The following is a 20,820-nucleotide window of genomic DNA, read 5'->3' as shown; positions in this document are numbered from 1 at the left end:
ACTATCAGTTGGTTAATTTTAAAGAAATTGCATTACATAGACCGACCAAATTATTATATATGAGTCAAATGGTTCTGATGGGTGATCAGGGTTAATTACATCCCCTGATATATACGTCCGGCCAGAAGGAATCGTTGCTCTAAGCTTCCTGCTAACAATGCATCCCTAAGTAGGTGTTTAAAACATGCCCCTCGGTGACATGAGCGAAGGTTCGGAGAGACAGATGTAGCCTAAGGAAGTCTGCCCTAAGACGACCTCACCAGGAAGGGGTGAAATGAATCCCACCCCCTCAATGTGGCTCTATTTTAACTGACTCCGTTCAATGAATCATTGCAACAATTACCGTTGCAGGACAAGGTAGCTATTTGTCAGGTTTCACACTGGACAGCCCGTGTTTCAGCCGCCCTGCCCAGTATGGAAACGGTACCGGGCAGCATTAGATTTCGTATTTTTAATTTTCAGAGCCCGGCCTCGGTCTCGGCCAGTGGCGAGCCAAGGGCTGTAGCCCAGAGATGGTGCTGGTGTATAAAAGGGAATTTGGAGGGAATTCAAGACTTCTAGACTGTGAGCCCGCTGTTGGGTAGGGACCATTTCTATATGTTGCCAACATGTACTTCCCAAGTGCTTAGTACAGTGCTCTGCACACAGTAAGTGTTCAATAAATACGATTGAATGAATGAATGAGGGGATTACAGAAGCTCTGGAGCACATAAGAGAGGGTCAGGTATTCTGAACATAATGAACAGCTTCCACAAAACGGACCATGCGACATCATTACATTGCACCTGTGTGCCCAGTGTTACACGTGACACAGCATGCGTGTCTGAAGGTCCAGTAGAGAAGCAGCGTGGCTTAGTGGAAAGCACATAGGCTTGGGAGTCAGAAGTGGTGGATTCTAATCCCGGCTTCACCACCTGTCAGCTGTGTGACCCTGGGCACATCACTTAGCTTCTCTGTGCCTCAGTTACCTCATCTGTAAAATGGGGATTAAGTCTGTGGGACAACCTGATTACCTTGTATCTACCCCAGAATTTAGAACAGTGCTTGGCACATTATAAGTGCTTACCAAATACCATCATCATCATCACCAGAGCCATAGTGACTCCACGGTTGGGTGAATGGAATGGAGTAACTCAAAGAACAGACTACTAATGTCAAACACAAGCAGCTCTTCAAAATGGCAGTCATAGTTAACAAATAGTAATCCCCATGCCCAAGAGTCCCAGAAGGGAGCCCTGTTCATCCAACCTCTAGGCTACAAACTCCTTGTGTGCAGGGAATGTTTACATCAACTCCAACTCCATTGTACTGTACTCTCCCAAGCACTGCCTGAAGTAAGTGCTCAATAAATAGTACTGATTGATTGGTTAACCTGCCAAGGAATAGGTGGATTGCTTAATGAGGAGATTTTATCAGTAAATATCAGTCAATGGTATCAATTGAGCACTTGGTGCAGAGCACTTTACTAAGCAGTCAGGAGAGCCCAATAAAGTAGGCACAATCTCTGCTCTCAAGAAACTTACGGTCTAACGGAAAGTAAGAGTTTAAAAATGAGTGTCCTGTTTATAAACCAACTACATCATTGGCTACAGGGAGAAAGGCAAAGGATGGAAGGCACAGTTGGATTCTGTTTCTCGACCCAGCTCGCCCTGCATCAGAGGAAATCCACCACGGGGTTGGCCGGCATTTTTATTGTGCATTCTGGATGGCCTGGGCCTCCTGCTTCACAAGTTTGCTGTCTGTGCCTCCTCCCCTCCTGCCCCCTTTAGGGTCTGTGCCTAGGTGGGCCCTCCTGGCCGGGTCTATACTAGAAACAAGCTAAGCCCCAACCATTCCAAAACAGGGACTCCCAGCTGTCTGGCAGCCCCCAAGAGTCAGGGCTGCCTGAGGGCCACAGAGGGTCCTGAAAGGTGCACCTTCAACAAAAGAACCGAAGAGTCCTTTTGCTCCCCACACCCGGAGCACCCCAGCTGACCCCATGGCAAAAGCCTTCCTGAATTCCACCTCCTCCCACAAGCCTTCCCTGATCACTTCCCAGAAACCCAACTCATCTAAACCCATCAGCCACCTCTAGCACTTCTCTACTTCATCGCTGCAAAAGTCAGAGAAGACACCATGACAAGGGGCAGCCTTTTTGCATACACAACGTGGCGACACAGAATACAGATCCTACAGTGGCCTTGTCAGCCACACATATACTCATCAGTGATGTCTTCTTCCAATATGAATGCCATCTAGACACAAATACACATTTTTATACCCACACTCAGGACCTAGCTAAGTAGGCTTATTCAATTCAGTTATTTATTCTAATCTATTTTTAGGCATTTTCTACCTTTCTCCCCCATTAGAATGTAAGCCCCTCTTGGGCAGGGAACACATGTCACTTTGGTGCTTTCCAAGCACTTAATACAGGGTTCCCCCTCTCAGGATGGTACCTGGAGAGTTTCCAGTCCTTTACCAGTCTCTTCTACGAGAGGGAGAGTCAAGCAGAGGACTACCGATTCCATTCCTACCTTGGGCAGTGGCTAGCGAGTGGAAGGCCATCTGCTACAAGTCAAAACTCACCTGTGCTGGGCAGCAGCAGCGTGGGAGAGAGTCAAGGGTGGAAACTTGAGTTACTGCTTGGAGGAAGGCAATGGTGAACCACTTCCATATTTTGTAGAAAGAAAACTGTATGGATACACTACCAGAACAATTGCAGTTGGAGAGTGGGATGTTCTGGGAGAGACGTGTGCATAGCGTCGCTATGGGTCGGAGACAACAACAACATAAGACAAATACAGGGCACTGTACTTGATGAGTGCTAAATAAATACTATTATTGCTTTTACTGCTACTATTACTGTCCCAAAGCTGCAAGATTGTGAGTCCCAAAGGACAAGGACAATGTCTAATTCCAACGTATATATTTTCCCCAGTGCTAACTACAATCATATTTATTGAGCACTTACTCTGTGCAGAGCACTGTACTAAGCGCTTGGGAGAGTCTAGTGGAGCAATAAACAGACACATTACCTGCCCACAAAGAGCTTACATAGAGAAGCAGCGTGGCTCAGTGGGAAGAGCCCGGGCTTTGGAGTCAGAGGTCATGGGTTCAAATCCCGGCTCTGCTACATGTCTGCTGTGTGACCTTGGGCATGCCACTTAACTTCTCTGCGCCTCAGTGACCTCATCTGTAAAATAGGGATGAAGCCTGTGAGCCCCACGTGGGACAACCTGATCACCTTGTAACCTCCCCGGCGCTTAGAACAGTGCTTTGCACATGGTAAGTGCTTAATAAATGCCATCACTATTATTATTACAGTCTAGTACATTGGGTGCTTAATAAATACTACTAAGAGTCAAAAAGGAAAATCCTGGCACTGCCAGCTTTGGGGTTCTGAAATAGCCAAGGTTCTCAACTGGGTCCCTTGGAGATGGAGTTGGCAAGGGAGGGGGAAGGGAAAAGCTTAGAGAAGCAATATGTTCTAGCGGAAAGAGCCTGGGCTTCGGAGTTATGAGACTCAGGTTCTAAATCTGGCTCTCTCTCTTGCCTGCTGAGTGACCTTGGATAAGTCATTTGACTTTTAAGGGCCTCAGTTGCCTCCTAGATAAAATGGGGATATGATACCTGGCTTTTTATAGTATTTAAGTGCTTACTATGTGCCAGGCACTGTACTAAGCACTAGCATAGCAGGTTGGACACAGTCCTTGTCCCACAAGGAGCTCAGTCTTATTCCCCATTGTACAGATGAGGTAACGGGCCCAGAGAAGGTAAGTGATTTGCTCAAGGTCACACAGCAGATAAGAGACAGAGTCAGGATTAGAACGCAGGTCCTTCTGCCTCATAAGCCCCTGCTCTATCCACTAGGCTGTGCCATTTCCCTGTTCCCTCTTCCCCCTCTCCGCTGGACTGTGAGTCCCATATGGGACAAGGAAGGTGTCCCATATGATTACATTCTATCTACCCCGAGTGCCTAGTAGAATAAATGCAGAACCAATACCACAAGTATTATTATTACTGCAGGAAACGCTGTGGTCTCTGTCCACCTCCGCCCGGCGGGGTGCGTCTCCCCTCAAACCAAGGGGGATTCGGAGAGCCGGAAACCACGGGAAATTGCACTTTTAAGTCATTTCATCTCTGGGTTCCCCGAGATTCATTATGTTTATTGCATCTGACACCAGTCGTTGAGAGCCGAGCCCCTTTGTGAGCCCTCACAGCAAAAGTTAAAAAGCAACCCTTGTGGGCGACTTGTTTGCCTTTATTACATCTGACATGAATCAGAGGGAGATGGCTCTCTCGGAGAGGTCTCAGGGCATTAACATTTGAAAAGCTCTGCAGAAAACGAGTTTGCTCTGTGGTCCAGAAATGCACACCTGCCAACACAACGAACCCTCTTTTATCTGCAGGGACAGGGGGAGGTTTGAAACCTGGCCTTTTGAGGGGCCTGTACAGTGACAGCTAGACTCCAGGAGATCAAACAGGTAGGGCGGAAAAAGGAGAAGGCATTAGGTCACTCTGGTGACCTCAGAACCCACAAGGGGCCGAGCAAAGCCACACTGTAAGTGCTGAGGAGTCTACACAACACACGCAGACGTGTGAATTTTTCCCTGCTGGGCTGTTTTCTGATCGGGAGTCCAAACCGCACCGGCCAAGTGACGGAGATAGCGCCAAGGCACAACTACCCCCTCGCTGACCTCCGGTTTCTTAGATCTGCGGTGGGATTAAGGAGCCTCTGCTGAGTTCAGAAGAAGGGCATTTAGGCAGGATGTGGTACTGGAAACAGGGCAGGGACGGATAAGGAGAGTGGCCGAAACCAAGCAACCGACATGTTGAAATGTGGAGTCTGGTTGGCCTTGATGCTGACCTTGGCAGGACCCTGCAATGATGATGATGGCATTTATTAAGAGCTTACTATGTGCAAAGCACTGTTCTAAGCACTGGAGAGGTTACAAGGTGATCAGGTTGTCCCACAGGGGGCTCACAGTCTTAATCCCCATTTTACAGATGAGGTCACTGAGGCCCAGAGAAGTGACTTGCCCAGAGTCACACAGCTGACAATTGGCGGAGCCGGAATCTGAACCCATTACCTCTGACTCCAAAGCCCAGGCTCTTTCCACTGAACCACACTGAAGAAACAGAGAAGCAGTGTGGTCTAGTGGATAGAGCCCAGGACTGGGATTCAGAAGTACCTGGGTTCTAATCCCTGATCTGCCACTTGTCAGCTGTGTGACCTTGGACAAGTCACTTCCCTTCCCCGGGCCTCATTTACCTCATCTGGAAAAAGGGGATTAAGAGTGTGAGCCCCACGTGGGACAGGGACTGTGTTCAACTTGATTAATTTCTACCAACCCCGGGGCTTAGCACAGTGCATTGCACATAGGAAGCATTCATTCATTCAATCGTATTTATTGAGCACTTACTGTGTGCAGAGCACTGGACTAAGCGCTTGGGAAGTCCAGTTGGCAACATATAGAGATGGTCCCTACCCAACAGCGGGTTCACAGTCTAGAAGGGGGAGACAGACAACAAAACAAAACATATTACCAAAATAAAATAAACAGAATAAATATGTACAAGTAAAATAAATAGAGTAATAAATCTGTACAAACATATACATATATACAGGTGCTGTGGGGAGGGGAAGGAGGTAAGGCAGGGGGATGGGGAGAGGATTTAAATACGATAATAATAATAGTTATTATTATTATTATAGAGATTAAGACTGTCAGGCCCCTACAGGACAGGGACTGTGTTCAACCTATATATCTACCCCAGTGCTTAGTACAGTGCCTGGCACATAGTAAGTGCTTAACAAATACCACAACTATTATTATTACTAATTATTAAACTTTGGTGGGCCAAGCAGGCATAGTCAATAGAGCATGGGACTGGGAATCAGGAGGTCATGGGTTCTAATCTGGTTCCAACACTGATCTGCTGTGTGACCTTGGGCAAGTCACTTCACTTCTCTGTGCCTCAGTCACCTCATCTGTAAAATGGGGATTAGGACTGTGAGCCCCAAATGGGACAGGGACTGTGTCCAACCCGATTTGTTTGTATCTTCCCCAGCGTTTAAGTCCAGTGACTGGCACAAAGTAAGCGCTTAATACCATGATTATTATTATAATCAAGAAAAGGCCTATTAAAAAGAGCCCTGACTCTATCCAAAGATTGCTAGCTCTTCAGGGCAGGGATCATGTCCACTATCTTTACTGTGCTTTTTTGAGCACTCCATATTCATTCATTCAATTGTATTTGAGCGCTTACTGTGTGCAGAGCACTGTACTGAGCGCTTGGGAAGTAGAAGTATAGCCCTCTGCACTGATTAGGTGTTCAAAAGATACTCTTGACTGATCACTTGGAATGAGGTCGTAGAAACTCAGGTATCCCATCTTGGGCAAGCACATCACACTCCGATCCGGGTGAGTCTCACAAGGGACTACATCTAGCCAATTTTTTGTTTATTAATAATAATAATGGTATTTGCTAAGCTCTTAACTATGTACCTACTTAACTATATACACAAAACCAAGTATATAGAAATAATACACTACAAATCCCCTATTTGTAATGTTGGTGGAGCACTGATTGAGATAAACACTGAATGCCAATTATGTGATGCTTGTTGAATTGGGTTTATTGGTTGGGATCTTTTTATTTAAATCCTATTATCAGGTTAAAGGGGAAAATTCCTCAAGAGTTTTCACAGGGATAGCTTCACCAGAACAATCCTTCTGCTCCATTATTTTTTTTTTTTTAGAACAGCAGACTTCTGAGGCTAAGCAAAGTAAAATTTTCAGATTTTCTACCATTTCCTCAGAAACCTGTCCCACCCTAGAGCGAGTTCTGGTTCTGAAATTCCACTGCTTTCCCCATCACTCCTCCTGATTCATCTGAAATTGTAAATTTCCATCTGTGGGACACAAACCAGGCAGAGGTGATTACAGCCCTGTTGGCATTTTTTTTTAAAAAGAAACAAACAAGAGGATCTCTGGTAAGTGATCCGGAAAGGAAGTCGGAGGCTACCGTCTATGCAAAAAGAATTAGGGCTGCAGTTCAACATGGTAGCTTTGTCAGTGAATCCTGTTTCCTTTCTAACCAAGACACTTTTCTGGATCTCTTTCCCCTGGATTTCTCTACTCTTCCGGGCCTGTGGGTTCCCTGACCAAGAGGCAAGCCATGCGTGGCAGAGAGGGTTCCCCTGAACATGTGAAGAAAACACACTGATGCCCCAGCCCTGCTAGAAGCCTCATCAACCATAAGAAAATCTGAAATACCCTAGTGCACAGAAGCCATTGGGAGGGAGAAGCCCTCTGTATACTCATTTCCTCTGCTTGGATCAGGAAACAGGCTGTGCCTAAACAGATCCAAGCCCAGTGAAGAGTACAACTTCCTTTACTCTGCCCAGGTTCATCTTGAGCAATGAAACCAAAACAAAGGAGAGCGGAGATTGTTCTAATAATAATGGTAGTAATAACTGATGTATTTGGTAAGCACTGTTCCAAACACCAGGATAGATGCAATCCGAAGAGACCAGGTACAGTCCCTGTCCCACATAGGGCTCTCAGTCTAAGACGATAGGATGAACAGGTATTAAATTCCCATTTAACAGATGAGGAAAATGAAGTAAAGAGAAGTGACTTGGCCAAGGTCACACAGCGGGCACATGGCGGAGGTCTCCTGATTCCCAGGAGCTCTTTCCAAGCAATCAATTTTTCAATAAGTATTTGCTGATTGCCTTCAGCATGCAGAGCACTGAACTAGGCTCTTGAAACTCTGCAGTGGAGTTGGTAGGCATGATCCCCGTCCTCAGGGAACTTATGATCTATTTTACGATCCCTTAATTAGAAGAACACTTTGCCCTGGAACAAACTAGGAATGTAAATTTTTTAAATTTTGTCCCCCAAAAAAGTTACAGATGGAAAGGACATCTGTTCCAGGACATCGTGTCCTGGAACATGGGTGCAAAGCAGTGGGGCCCAGGAACCCCAAAACACCCAGGAAAAAGATGCCCATCTGGTGATCAGCGTGGCTGGGTTGGAAAGCTTGCTTGGTTGTAAAAGGGGAACTTTGCTTCGCCCAAGTGCTCATGACTGGCCGACTGAAAAAGGCGGCTCCCCAGAAATTTGGGCTTTCACCCTAAACTCCATAAAAATTTACGGCTGTGTGTAATAGCCTGAGAATTTAACAAATCCCCAGCTATCTGCCTGGGCACAGGTCTTTCTCCTGCTGGCCCTGAGTGTGGGGGTGGAGGGGGTGCTGCCTCATCAGTAACGGGCCCTCACCCATCCCTCTGCTTCCCTTTGAAAGATTACTAACCACCAAAGTATTTCCCCCGCCTAATTTCCATCCCCAGACACTGAATTGGATCCCCGCACACCCGCCCCTCTTTCACACAGGAGGACCAGCCCCTGCAAGTCACTGACCACCCAGCTTGCCAATCAGAACGCGGGGAATAAAGTCACTTTGGTGCGGGTTTAGAAACACCCACAGTGCCCTGCAAACTGAAAATAAGTCCAGATGGTCAGATAGCTCTTCTGGTCCAAAGACAGTGGCCCCTCCCAGAGAAGCTGGAAGGCAGACAACCAAGCGAGCTGAGGGGAAGCTAGGTGAAAATTGCTAGATGCAATGAGCACTCAGGCTACAACCCCCACCCGATCGCTTGGGTCTCCAAAAACCACAAATCCCCTCGAGTCCCTGGCCCCAGCCATTGGCTTCAAAACCCCAAGTCTCTGATTTTGACAGACATTCATTCTCTCCACCTTCAAAGCCTTACTGAAGGTTCATCTCCTCTAAAAAGCCTTTCCTAAGCCCCCATTTCCCCCTCTACACTGTAAGTTCACTGTGGGCAGGGAATGTGTCAACCAACACTGTTGCATTGTACTATCCCCAAGCACTTAGTACAGTGCTCTGTATAAAATAAGAGCTCAATAATGGATTGATTGATTGTTACACCTAGCCAAGCCTCAGACAGAGCCCCCTTTTTCCCTCTCCTCCTCCCCATCCCCCCTACCCTACCTCCTTCCCCCCACCATAGCACCTGTATATATGCTTGTACAGATTTATTACTCTACTTGTACATATTTACTATTCTATTTTGTTAATGATGTGCATTTAACTTTAATTATATTTGTTCTGACGATTTGGCACCTGTCCACATGTTTTGTGCTTGTACTGCCCAAGTGCTTAATACAGTGCTCTCTACACAATAAGCGCTCAATAAATACAATTGAATGAATGAATGAAAACCCAAGAAGACACTCCCACTGTAGTTGGGGATCTCAGTGAGTCAAATTAAATCCTAAATCTCACATGGGACAAAGGCATATACACACACACACACACACACACACACACACACACACACACACATCCCTACTCACACACAGAAATCAGCAGGCCAAATGGGGTGTGAGGGAGGTGCCAAGCAGAAATAGTCATAAGAGGCATCTGAAGTCAGGGGACTGAGAATTAAGTCAAGAAAGGCAGGGCCTGAGGTACCTGAGGAGGCAGACTCACATGCAGTGAAGCAGCGTGGCCAAATGGAAAGAGCACCAGCCTGGGAATCAGTAGACCTGGGTTTTAATCTGCCACTTGTCTGCTTTGTGACCTCAGGCAAGTCACTTTGCTTCTGTGTGCTTCAATTACATCATCTATAAAATGGGGATTTAGACAGTGAACCCGATGTGGGACATGGACTGTGTCCATTCTGACTAGGTTGGATGTACCCAAGCGCTTAGTCCAGTGACTAGCACGTAATAGACACTTAAATACCATGAAGTGGGGGAAGGGGCAGCATTCGGGGAACAAAGAGGGGGAGAAGCTAAAGCAGGGTGAGGAACAAGCCACAGGGAGAACCCATCCGTGCTTGGCAGGGCCGTCCTGGAGCAACTCACGGCCTGTGAGTTGACAGGTGACAAAAGAATGTTGCTCGGGTATCTCAGCCAACATCCTCCAGAGCTAATTACACCCTGGTGTCCTGTAAATTCCACTAATCGTTTCAAGTGCAGAAATCATCCTTCCCCTAGGTCTAGCAACCGCGAGAACAGCTGGCTAAGCCCTGATCCTGCAGCCCCTCAAAGTGGGTGGGAATTTCAGAAGGCTCAGCACAGTCCTCTGCACAAAGTAGACACTCCCCAAATCAGATCAATTGATTGCCTGAGCCAATGAGAGGGCTCGGGAGGGAGCGTCAGTACGCTTTGTCGAAATTCTCGGGGGCTGTGAAGGAGAGAGTAGTGTGAGCATTGAATCCCAGACTGTGAGGGGATGCTCACTAGGCATGGAATCAAATAGATTAGTAGATCAAATCGATTAATGGAAGTTCGGTGAGGGGCCTTGACTGTGCTCCAACCAGCCAGTTCCCAACCCAGTAACAGCCCCCCTGTCTTTCAGGGGCCAGGGGAAAGACCAGCTTCCTCTCTGAGCCACAATTCCCTGGATTGGGGAAAGGCTGTTGCTTATCTCCCTCCACTCACAAAACACACACACACACACACACACACACAAACACACACACACACACACACTCGAAAAGCCTCCCCACAGAGTAGCTAGAATAACATGGAGCAACTCAGAGAAGCCAAGAGTAGCTTAGATGATGAAGGTATTTGTTATGCGCTTCCTAGCTGTCAAACACTTCTAAATGCCAGGGTAGATACAAGCAACTCAGGTTGGGCACCTTCTCTATCCTACATGGGGCTCACAGTCTAAATCTCCATTTTACAGATGGGTAACTGAGGCACAAAGAAGTTATGTGACTCGCCCAAGGTCACACAGCACACAAGTGGAACTCACGTCTCTCTCACTTCCATGCCCGTGCTCTATTCACTAAGCCATGCTGTTCAGAGTGGCCCAGAGTAGCCTGGAGCAGCCCAGTCCTGGGATGAGGAGGGCTAAGCGAATTTCTACATTTACCTACAGTGCTTTTCATCTCCAAACTGTTCAACAAAAGGGATGCAGGAAGCAGAAGGAAGGTGGGGTCACCTCAGCTCCAGACAATGGTTTCTTCTGTGCTGTGCCACCTGCACCTCGAGGCAAGGAATCCTAGTGCAGTAAAGCCACAGCAAAGAGCACCGGGAGTACTTGGGGAGTGAGCTGACTCCATGCCAGTCCTGAGGTGCCCAAGGTATCCTGCCACCACCCAGCCCAATCATTGATCAAGCTGTTAGGGAGACGTGCATGCCCAGATGTTCCAATAAAACCAAAACATCCAGATGCCTCAAGAGCTCCAACCTCCTTAAAAACCATAAAAGGCAATAGATGAATGTAGCTAGCATTCTTGAGGTTTGAGGCTTTTTCTTGTTCAGTTTTATTTTAAAGTTCACCTTTCCACCTTCGGTACTTTACCATCAAACTGGCCACATGTCTCTGGTGAGGAGGATGGGGGTAATTCTCAGGGGGAATGAAGGGGTAAAGATCAGGGAGGAGAGGAAATCTTGGGGGAGTCAAAGGGCGGCATGTGGGCTGGAGCCTGAAGGCAAACAGGAGGGGAAGCCAATGAAGCCACCCAGATTCTCCCCTCTGTCCAATACCGTCAACAAATTGGGCCTCGCTATGACAGGTTAGGCAACATCAGGATTAGGGAGAGAGGGAAGGGGACCAGAAGGAAGGGAGAGACCAGCAAGATAGCCGCACGGGATTGTGAGTGGCAGTGGGTTAGGCCCTGGCTAAATCTTTCACACTTAGAACCCTCATTATTCCCTGCATGATGCAGCTGCTAATCCCATGTCCAAGCTAGGGTCTAGGAACTCCACCACCTCCAGTTTGGTGCAGTAAATGGAAGCCCAGAGAAGTTAAGAGGGTAAGCTGTCTCTAGACAGAAAGCTCCTTGTGGGCCAAGAACATGTCTTTCGACTCTATCTTATTGTTCTCCCCCAGTCGCTTAGCAGATAGGTAGCGTTCAAAGATACCATCGATCGATTGATTTCCCGAGATCGCAGCAGGTTTAAAGCAGAGCAGGGCCACACCCCAGGTCTCCTGCCTGTCCAGCTTCTCAGACCTGCGGCCCAACTACCAAGACATCCTGCTCTGCCCAGTCTGCCCAGATGGCCCCAGCTCGAATGGGCAGGGGGACATTTGCTGGCATTCTCCCACTGAGGTTCCAGTTTTCAGAAGAAAGGAGATTAAAGTGCTCATGGGTTTTAATTTCATTTGCTTTCCCTTTGCAGGTTGGAGTGTCTAGATTTCTGTTGAGGAATAACGATAATAATAGTGACGTGCTCTATGCTTACTATGTGCTAAGCATTGTTCTAAGTGCTGGGGTAGATACAAGTAACCGGTTGGACACAGTCCCTGTCCCACATGGGGCTCACACTCATTCCCCACTTTAATCTTTATCTATCTAATCTATCTCTAGCTATCTCATCTGTCTCTGTCGGTCTTATCTACCTATCTATTCTATCATCTATCTAATCTATCTCATCTATCTTATCTATCATCTACCTATCTAATCTATCACCTATCGATCATCAATCAATCTAATCTATCTAATCTATCTCTGTCTAGACTGTGAGCCTGCTGTTGGGTAGGGACCGTCTCTATACATTGCCAACTTGTACTTCCCAAGCGCTTAGTACAGTGCTCTGCACAAAGTAAGCGCTCAATAAATACGATTGAATGAACTGAGGCATAGAGAAGTTAAGTGACTTGCCCAAGGTCAAACAGTAGATGTGAGGCAGAGCCGGGTTTAGAACCCATGTCCTTTGACTCCCAGGCTAGTGCTCTTTCCACCAGGTGAAGCTGCTTCCCAAGTTAGCAAACTGGAAGTGCTCAGTACAGTGCTCTGCACACAGTAAGCGCTTAATAAATACGATTGAATGAATGGTGGATCTCCTCCCCCCGAGTTTGATTTGGCGGAGGGATAGGATGTGAGCCTTTGTTGGGGAAGGAGCCGGGGAGAAGGCAGCAGGCTTCTAGTCCTGGCTGGGCAAACAGTTCTTCTATGTGCTGGAAAGATTAGGATTCTCCTTCAAAGACAGATGAAGGCTGAGAGAAATTAGGACTGAAACAGACAAAATCTTAAAGGCCGGGGACAGGATCAATATGGAATGGCTGTTTGCCAAATCCCAGGATCCTGTCTACCAGTTGAACTGTACTCGCCCAAGCTCGATAGAGTGTACTGCACGCGGTAAGCATACAATAAACACCACTGAAATGGAAACCTCACAAAACTAGGACAAGAGGTCACTTGTTGGGAAGTCGAAGTTGGGAGGTTCAAGATGAAGAAAAGGAAACGGCTCCTGGATGTGGGAGGGGAAATGGGGGAATCAAACAAATATAAACTGTTACCACAGGAAGTTGCTTGGAATGAAAGCAGAAATGGGCTCAAAAGGAGGATGGGAGAAGCAGCGTGGCTCAGTGGAAAGAGCACGGGCTTTGGAGGCAGAGGTCGTGGGTTCAAATCCCGGCTCCGCCAACTGTCAGCTGTGTGACTTTGGGCAAGTCACTTCACTTCTCTGGGCCTCAGTTACTTCATCTGTAAAATGGGGATTAAGACTGTGAGCCCCCCCGTGGGACAACTTAATCACCTTGTATCCTCCCCAGCGCTTAAAATAGTGCTTTGCACATAGTAAGCGCTTAACAAATGCCATCATTATTAGTAGTAGTAGTCCCACCACCACTACTACTATTACCCCTTTAAACGGGAAGCACAAAAGAGTCAGGCTGGAAACCAAGTTTCTCAGCACTCTGTAGGATGTGATTTAACCTCCGTGAAAAGAAGCTTTCTTAAGACATCTTGAACTGATTGCAAATCTTGCAATGCAGCAAGAAAAATGACCTCTTCTGCCAAAAGATTGGCACGCTCCAAGAAAGTAATCCCTGGTCTCATTTCAGCACTGCGGCCTTGGGGAGTGTCGAGAAAAACCTCAAGAGGAGCAGCGTGGCTCAGTGGAAAGAGCCTGGGCTTTGGAGTCAGAGGTCAGGGGTTCAAATCCTGCCTCTGCCAATCGTCAGCTGTGTGACTTTGGGCAAGTCACTTAACTTCTCCGGGCCTCAGTTATCTCATCTGTAAAATGGGGATTAAGACTGTTAGCCCCCCATTTGGACAACCTGATCACCTTGTAACCTCCCCAGTGCTTAGAACAGTGCTTTGCACATAGTAAGCACTTAATAAATGCCATTATTATTATTATTCTCTGTGCTTCAGTTCCCTCATTTGTAAAATGGGGATTAAGACTGTGAGCCCCCTGTGGGACAACCTGATCACCTTGTAACCTCCCCAGCGCTTAGAGCAGTGCATTGCACATAATAAGTGTTTAATAAATGCCATTATTATTATTATTATTAAAAATACCAACCGTATGGAATTCCGAGGACCAGATGGATCACAAGTCACCTAGGCTTGGACCAAATGGCCAGGTAATTCTCTGTCATGGGGAGCCACCCAGAGCCTGAACGCTCAGAAAGCATCCTTGGAAACACAGCCTTCTTTTCTTTCTGTGTGTTAGCTTGGGGACCAGACAAGGGTCTTTTTCTTCTTGACATTTTGGTTCCCAATCCCCTACACCTCCGATGTCTTCCTACCTTGGCAGGAAACCCCTCCACTTCAAGTGGCTAACGCACAGTAAGTGTCAGCCCAAGGGTTAAGAATCCATGCTCCCTGAAGATAAACATCGGCATATTCTTCTCTCAAGTGGAAGACGTGGGCCAAGTTTCTTGAGGCTGTGCTCTTTGGAGAGGTTTCAATCCCCCAAAACACTTCAAGAATGTTGGAGGTTCATTTTTCAGCTTGTATTTTTCTAGGCCACTCTTCATCAAGAGGGGGTTTCATGATAGGTTTTGTCAAAAAGAGTCGAGGGGTGTTGGGTTTTTAGGTTCATTTCTGATTTCCCTTTCCCATGTTAGCCCTACTTCAGGTGCAGTGAAGTCTGTTTAGAGTCAGGCCTGCCACCCCAATGTGGTGACCAGAGGTAACAGAGAAACCACTTGCCGCCCACAAACATTTCCCCTCAACTGTTATTTGGTTCCTAACAGGCCTCTCCAAGCGGAGTCTCGGGTGTGGGGGGATGTGGGGTGAGGGGAGAGAGTCTTTTCAGATGGAGTCAGGGGAACAAACCAGCTAGACCTCAATATTACCTAGCCCAAACCTAGGAGGACAGACCAAGCCTCAATACTGACCAAGCCCAAGAGGACAGGACAGGCCTCAATACTGATGAGGCCCAAGCCCAGATGTAAAGGCCAAACTTCTATAAACAACCTGGGGGATTCATTAAACTGTTAAACTGGTTTTAGAGGAACAGTAAAAACCTTTGGAAAAGGCAATGATCTCCATCCCAGGAGGTCGACTGTGAAGAGAGAGAGAGAGAGAGAGAGAGAGAGAGAGAGAGAGAGAGAGAGAGAGAGAGAGAGAGAGAGAGAGAGAGAGAGAGAGAGAGAGAGAGAGAGAGAGAGAGAGAGAGAGAGAGAGAGAGAGAGAGAGAGAGAGAGAGAGAGAGAGAGAGAGAGAGAGAGAGAGAGAGAGACAGCAAGGTAGAGACAGTGAAGGAGAGACAGCAAAGGATTTTCAATCCTGTCATGGAGAAAACACTGAGCTAAGGAAATAGCAGGTCACGGAGGATGCTAAGAACCGGCAGCACACTTCCACTCTGGAATCTGAAGTCCCTGAAGAATGCCAATTGTCAGCTCTGTGACTTTGGGCAAGTCACTTAACTTCTCTCTGCCTCACTTATCTCACCCGTAAAATGGGGATTGAGATTGTGAGCCCCCCTGTGGGACAACCTGATCACCTTGTAACCTCCCCAGTGCTTAGAACAGTGCTTTGCACATAGTAAGCGCTTAATAAATGCCATTAATGTCTTTTGAAAATACAGCCCCCCCCCCACCCCACCCCCACCCTCTAGGGTCTGCCTCCTGTTAGAGGGGTAGCATATCTGCCAAGCCATCCTGGCACATCTGTCCAGAGCATCCATGGGGAACAGAGCCCCATGCCAGGGTTGGGGGCTGGAAGCTGTGTAAGGGGAAGGCCCTGTCCCTCCTCTCCAGAAACTGCAGGGTGGCTCCTGATAGGGTAAATACAAGATAATCAGGTCGGACATGGTCCCTGTCCCATATGGGGCTCAGTCTATGAAGGAGGGGGAATTCAATACCCGATTTCCCTTGGAATGTGAGCCCCATTTGGGGCAGGGATTGTGTCCGACCTGATTAACATAGCTATCTCAGTGCTGAGAACAATGTTTGACACATAGTAAACATTTCACAAATATCGTAATTAATTAATTGGTATGGAATCTCCATTTTAAGATGAAATCACTGGGGCACAGAGAAAAATGACTTGCTCTAAGCCCTCTTTTCCTTTTCTTCAAATCCCTTCTGCGCCCCACACCACTCATGTACATATCTGTAAATTTATATTAATTTCTGGCTCCCCCTCCAGACTGTAAGCTTGGCAATGTGGCTGCTATACTCTCCCAAGTGCTTAGTACAGTGCTCTACACAGAGTAAGTGCTCAATAAATATGATTGAATGTATCAGACAAGTTTCTCCCTGTAGAATCGGGAGGCAGAAGGGGTGAGGAGCATTCGTCCAGTTTGTTATTGGACAGTATGTTTGCATTTTACTCTCCCAAGCACTTAGTATAGTGCTCTGTGCACAGTAAGGGCTCAACAAATACCCCTGCTTGATTGATTACTGGGCAGAGAGGGTGGGTGGCAGAGGGGTAACTGGCAGTTCTGAAGGTCATCAGTGGCTGCCCCAGTGGGGCTGCATAACTTGGAGTCTTGGGCCCTGGAGGCTCTTGAGACGTCAAAGTGAGAAAGAACACAACAACCCTGAGAGAAGTAGCAGGGCATCGTAGGTAGAACACGGGCCTGGAACTTAGAAGGTCATGGGTTTTAAACCCAGCTCTGCCACCCGTCTGCTGCATGACCCTTGGGCAAATCACTTCACTTCCCTGTTCCTCAGTTACCTCATCTGTAAAACGGGGATTGAGGCCGTAAGCCCCACATGGTACAGGGACTGCGGCCAACCCGATTTGCTTGTATCCACCCCAGAGCTTAGTATAGTGCCTGGCGCATAGTAAGCACTTAAAATAGCACAATTATTATTATTAACCCTCCAGCCCCTGCCCGGCCACAGGGTTTTTACCACCAAGGAATGGGGAGTTGCCACAGGAAGCCAACAGTGTCTCCTGCTCTCCTCCACCCTGAGTCTATTTTTAAGGAGGAGGGACGGGAGCAAAGGGAAGGAGGGGGCCTGTCCAATCCAGGGCAGCCCTGGGAGAGTGAGCATGGGCCCAGATAATCTAGGAGGGAGCCATTATGACCCTGGGTCATCTTTAGCCCAGGGGAGATTAGGCAGATTTGAGACTCCCTCAATCTGAGCTCAAAAGAGTTGTTTGAAAGCTTCCTTGCTCACCAGCCCACAGGCAGTGGGCTGGATCTGTTGACCTCCCTAAAGCACTTCCTGTCAGAGGGGGCTGAAATAGGGTGACCCGGGCCCTCTCCACTTGGGACATTCAGGACATTCTCCAAATCCACTACTCTTCCCAGCCCAAGAGGAGAATGGACCAAGGATAGGTTTGTCTCAGTGCCATGCCGGGGCGGTGGGGTGGGGGTAAGGGGAGGCAAGACACCTGGCTGGTTTCTTCCTGTGGGTGGGGGGGATGGGGGCCTGTCACAAAAGGCAATGATCTCAGCTAAGACCTGGTCATCAGGGGCAAATCAATGTGTCCAAAAGAAATATTGTGCTTCTGTTCCAATGTTCCAACTAATAAAACCAGGAGAGAAAAAAATACAATGTCCTTTTTTTAAAAAAATAAAATAAAAAATAAATAAAAGTGACGTGTTTCATCATCCCTCCTGAGACACCCGAGTTCTTTGGATTCTGGCCCCTGCCCGCGGGCACGACCCCAAATCCCTTTAAGCCAGAGGATCCTGCCAGGATTTCAGAGCCCCTCCCAACCTCCCCACACCCCCAGTTGACCTCACCCTGAAGCCATTCCCTTTGGAGACATGGAAGGCACGTACGATGCTTTCTCACTTCCTATGGACTTAATAACTGTAGAATTTATATGCTTAGATATGCCAAACACTATACTAAGTGCTCGAGTCTATACAACATAATCAGATCCAGCACATCACCTGTCCCACATAATCATCATAATAATAGTGATATCTGTTAAGTGCTTACTGTGTGCCAAGCATTGTACTAAGCACTGGGTTAGATACAAGATGATCAGGCCAGACACAGTCCCTGCCCTGAATGCTGTTCACAGTTTAAATAGCAATAATAATAATAATAATAATGACATTTATTAAGTGCTTACTATGTGCAAAGCACTGTTCTAAGCGCTGGGGAGGTTACAAGGTGATCAGGTTGTCCCACGGTGGGCTCACAGACTTAATCCCCATTTTACAGATGAGGGAACTGAGGCACAGAGAAGTTAGGTGACTTGCCCAAAGTCACACAGCTGACAATTGGCAGAGCCGGGATTTGACCCCCGACCTCTGGCTCCAAAGCCCGGGCTCTTTCCGACTGAGCCACGCTGCTTCTTTGGAGAAGTCTAAAGGTGATGGGAAAAGGGCGTTTAATCCCCATTTTACAGATGAGGAAAGTAAGGTGTGTTAGAAGTGAAGTGGATTGCCGAAGATCACACAGCAGGAGAATGGCAGAGCTGGGATTAGAACCCAAATACCCTGCCATCCAGTCCCGGGCTCTTTCTGGTAGGCCACTCCGATTCCCTGCGGTCCTGATTCTAGCTCACTCGACCTCAGAACCAGCCTGTCCAGGGGTTTCCCCTAAAAGTCCAGCTCTTCCTCAGCTCTGCGGAGGGAGCCAAGGTGGGTATTTCTCATCATGGATATACAAAGGGGAAAAGGAGGAAAACAAGTCATAAATGCCGAGCCCATCCTCCCAAGGCGCCCTGCAAACCTTTCCCATTTCAAACAAAGTGCCTGTTTAGTGCATCAATGCCTTATTTATGCAGTCCCACTCTGTGGCTCACAAAGCATCCATTCAAGGAGCAGAGACCGGCCCAGGAAGGGATGTTTACACTCTACAAGCCGCCGAGCTCGGGTCCGGCCTCCCTCAGCAGGTTGAGGCACTCGGCAAGCTGCCCCAGCAGTGGCTTACACATACTCTGGACCAGATACTGCAACAAAAAATTTTGTCAACTACAAGGTCATCAGGCCAGACATGGTCCCCTGTTCCACCTGGGGTTTACAGTCAAGTGGAAGGGAGACAGGTATTGAATCCCCACTTCTCCCCTTCTAGACTATAAACTCGTTGTGGGTAGGGAATGTTTGTTATATTGTACTCTCCCAAGCCTTAGTTCACACAGTAAGCACTCAATAAATATGATCAATGAACAAACTTTACAGAGGAGGTAAAGGAGGCCCAGAGATATGAAGCGACTTGCCTTGGGTCATAAAGCAAACAGGTGGCAAAGCTGGGATCCGAACGCAAATCCCAGGCCCTTGTTCTTTCACTTAGGCCACACCGCTTCCCCATATTGTTTTGTTATTCTCTCACCCAATAAATGGGGTTGGGGGCCTCCTCAAGGATGAAGGCCAGCCAACAGGGGTCCTGGGCTGCCCTTGGGGGCTTGGTGCCCTGAGGCCAGTGTCCCCATTCAGCATCTCAGAGTCCAATTCTGGGAGCAGGTGTGTGTCGGCAGTGGCAGCTAGGATCCCAATTCCCCACAGGACAGCCTCCCTCCCCTTCAGCTTCCTGATTGACATGGGAATACCTGGATCCGAACTCAAAATGGAGGGCTGCTGATCTCCCTTGCCCAGGCAGACAACCGCTTCAATTCTTCTTCTGTCCAGCCCCTCAGCCAGAACCTTGCCCTGGGTCTTATAAGCTGCCGCCAGGTCCAGTCTAATTCACTAGAGGCCCTGAGATGGCTGGGCCTGGCCGGGGGAGGCCTCCCTCTCAGAGTGGGATCTCCAACCAACACGAGGAAACGTGGGCAACAGAGCTCAATCAGCGATGTCAGGCCGAGACGGGCACTTGCTGTGTCCCCAGAGATCTGCCAATCCCACCGGTTTTTACCTTCACGTTAATTCCGGGAAGTGCCTCTTCCTTGCCACCCTTCAGGCCACTACCCTGGTCTAAACCCCATCCTCCCCCAGTAGGACTACTGCTTCAGTTTCCATAACAGCCTTCCTGCTTCCAGCCTCTTCAGTCAGGATCATCTTCCTCAAAACCCTCCAGTGACTACCCACCTCTCTTTCCAGCAGGCAAAAACCCCACATCATTGGCTTTAAGGCTGTCCATTGGCTTGCTCCTTTCCACATATCTGCTCTTTTCCCTAGCTCATGCTCTTTCCTTCTTCCAAATTGACTTCATAGGTGTTCCTTTCTCTCATCTGTCCCTTCTGCGGTCCACCATATGCACCCTTCCCCATCCATGGGACACCCTCTCCCCGCCATATCTAATAATAATAATGATGATGGCATTTGTTAAGCGCTTACTATGTGCAAAGCACTGTTCTAAGCGCTGGAGGGATACAAGGTGATCAGGTTGTCCCACATGGGGCTCAGTCTTAATCCTCATTTTACAGATGTGGTAACAGGCTCAGAGTAGTTAAGTGACTTGCCCAAAGTCACACAGCTGACAAGTGGCGGAGCCGGGATTAGAACCCATGACCTCTGACTCCCAAGCCCGGGCTCTTTCCACTGAGCCACGCTGCTTCTCTAACCAGGCACCTCTCTCTCCCCACCTTCAAAACTCTTCACGAAAACCATCATGTCATCACTCATCCCAGGCATTTGTGGGCATGTCAGTTTATTCATATTTTGCTAATTTTTGTTATGAGTTGTTTTGTTCCTTCAAATTGTAAACTCCTTGAGGGCAGGGATCTTGAGTATAGACTACCATATTGTACTTCCCCCTCAG

At 47.9% G+C, this 20,820-nt stretch overlaps 1 long non-coding RNA gene and 1 other non-coding gene across 2 annotated transcripts in view; one reads left to right on the top strand and one right to left on the bottom strand.

Moving 5' to 3' along the window:
* LOC119945276 overlaps window positions 1-20,820 on the bottom strand; it is a 91,061-nt gene that overhangs the window by 39,469 nt on the left and 30,772 nt on the right. The gene's annotated exons all lie outside the window — the stretch shown is intronic.
* LOC119945312 lies at window positions 2,421-2,558 on the top strand. Its single transcript, XR_005456183.1, has one exon. It is a non-coding gene; the product is annotated as a small nucleolar RNA SNORA7 (small nucleolar RNA).

This window comes from Tachyglossus aculeatus, chromosome 24, assembly GCF_015852505.1.
Source record: "Tachyglossus aculeatus isolate mTacAcu1 chromosome 24, mTacAcu1.pri, whole genome shotgun sequence".
Lineage (NCBI taxonomy): Eukaryota > Metazoa > Chordata > Mammalia > Monotremata > Tachyglossidae > Tachyglossus > Tachyglossus aculeatus.
This window is presented reverse-complemented; position numbering and strand designations above follow the sequence as displayed.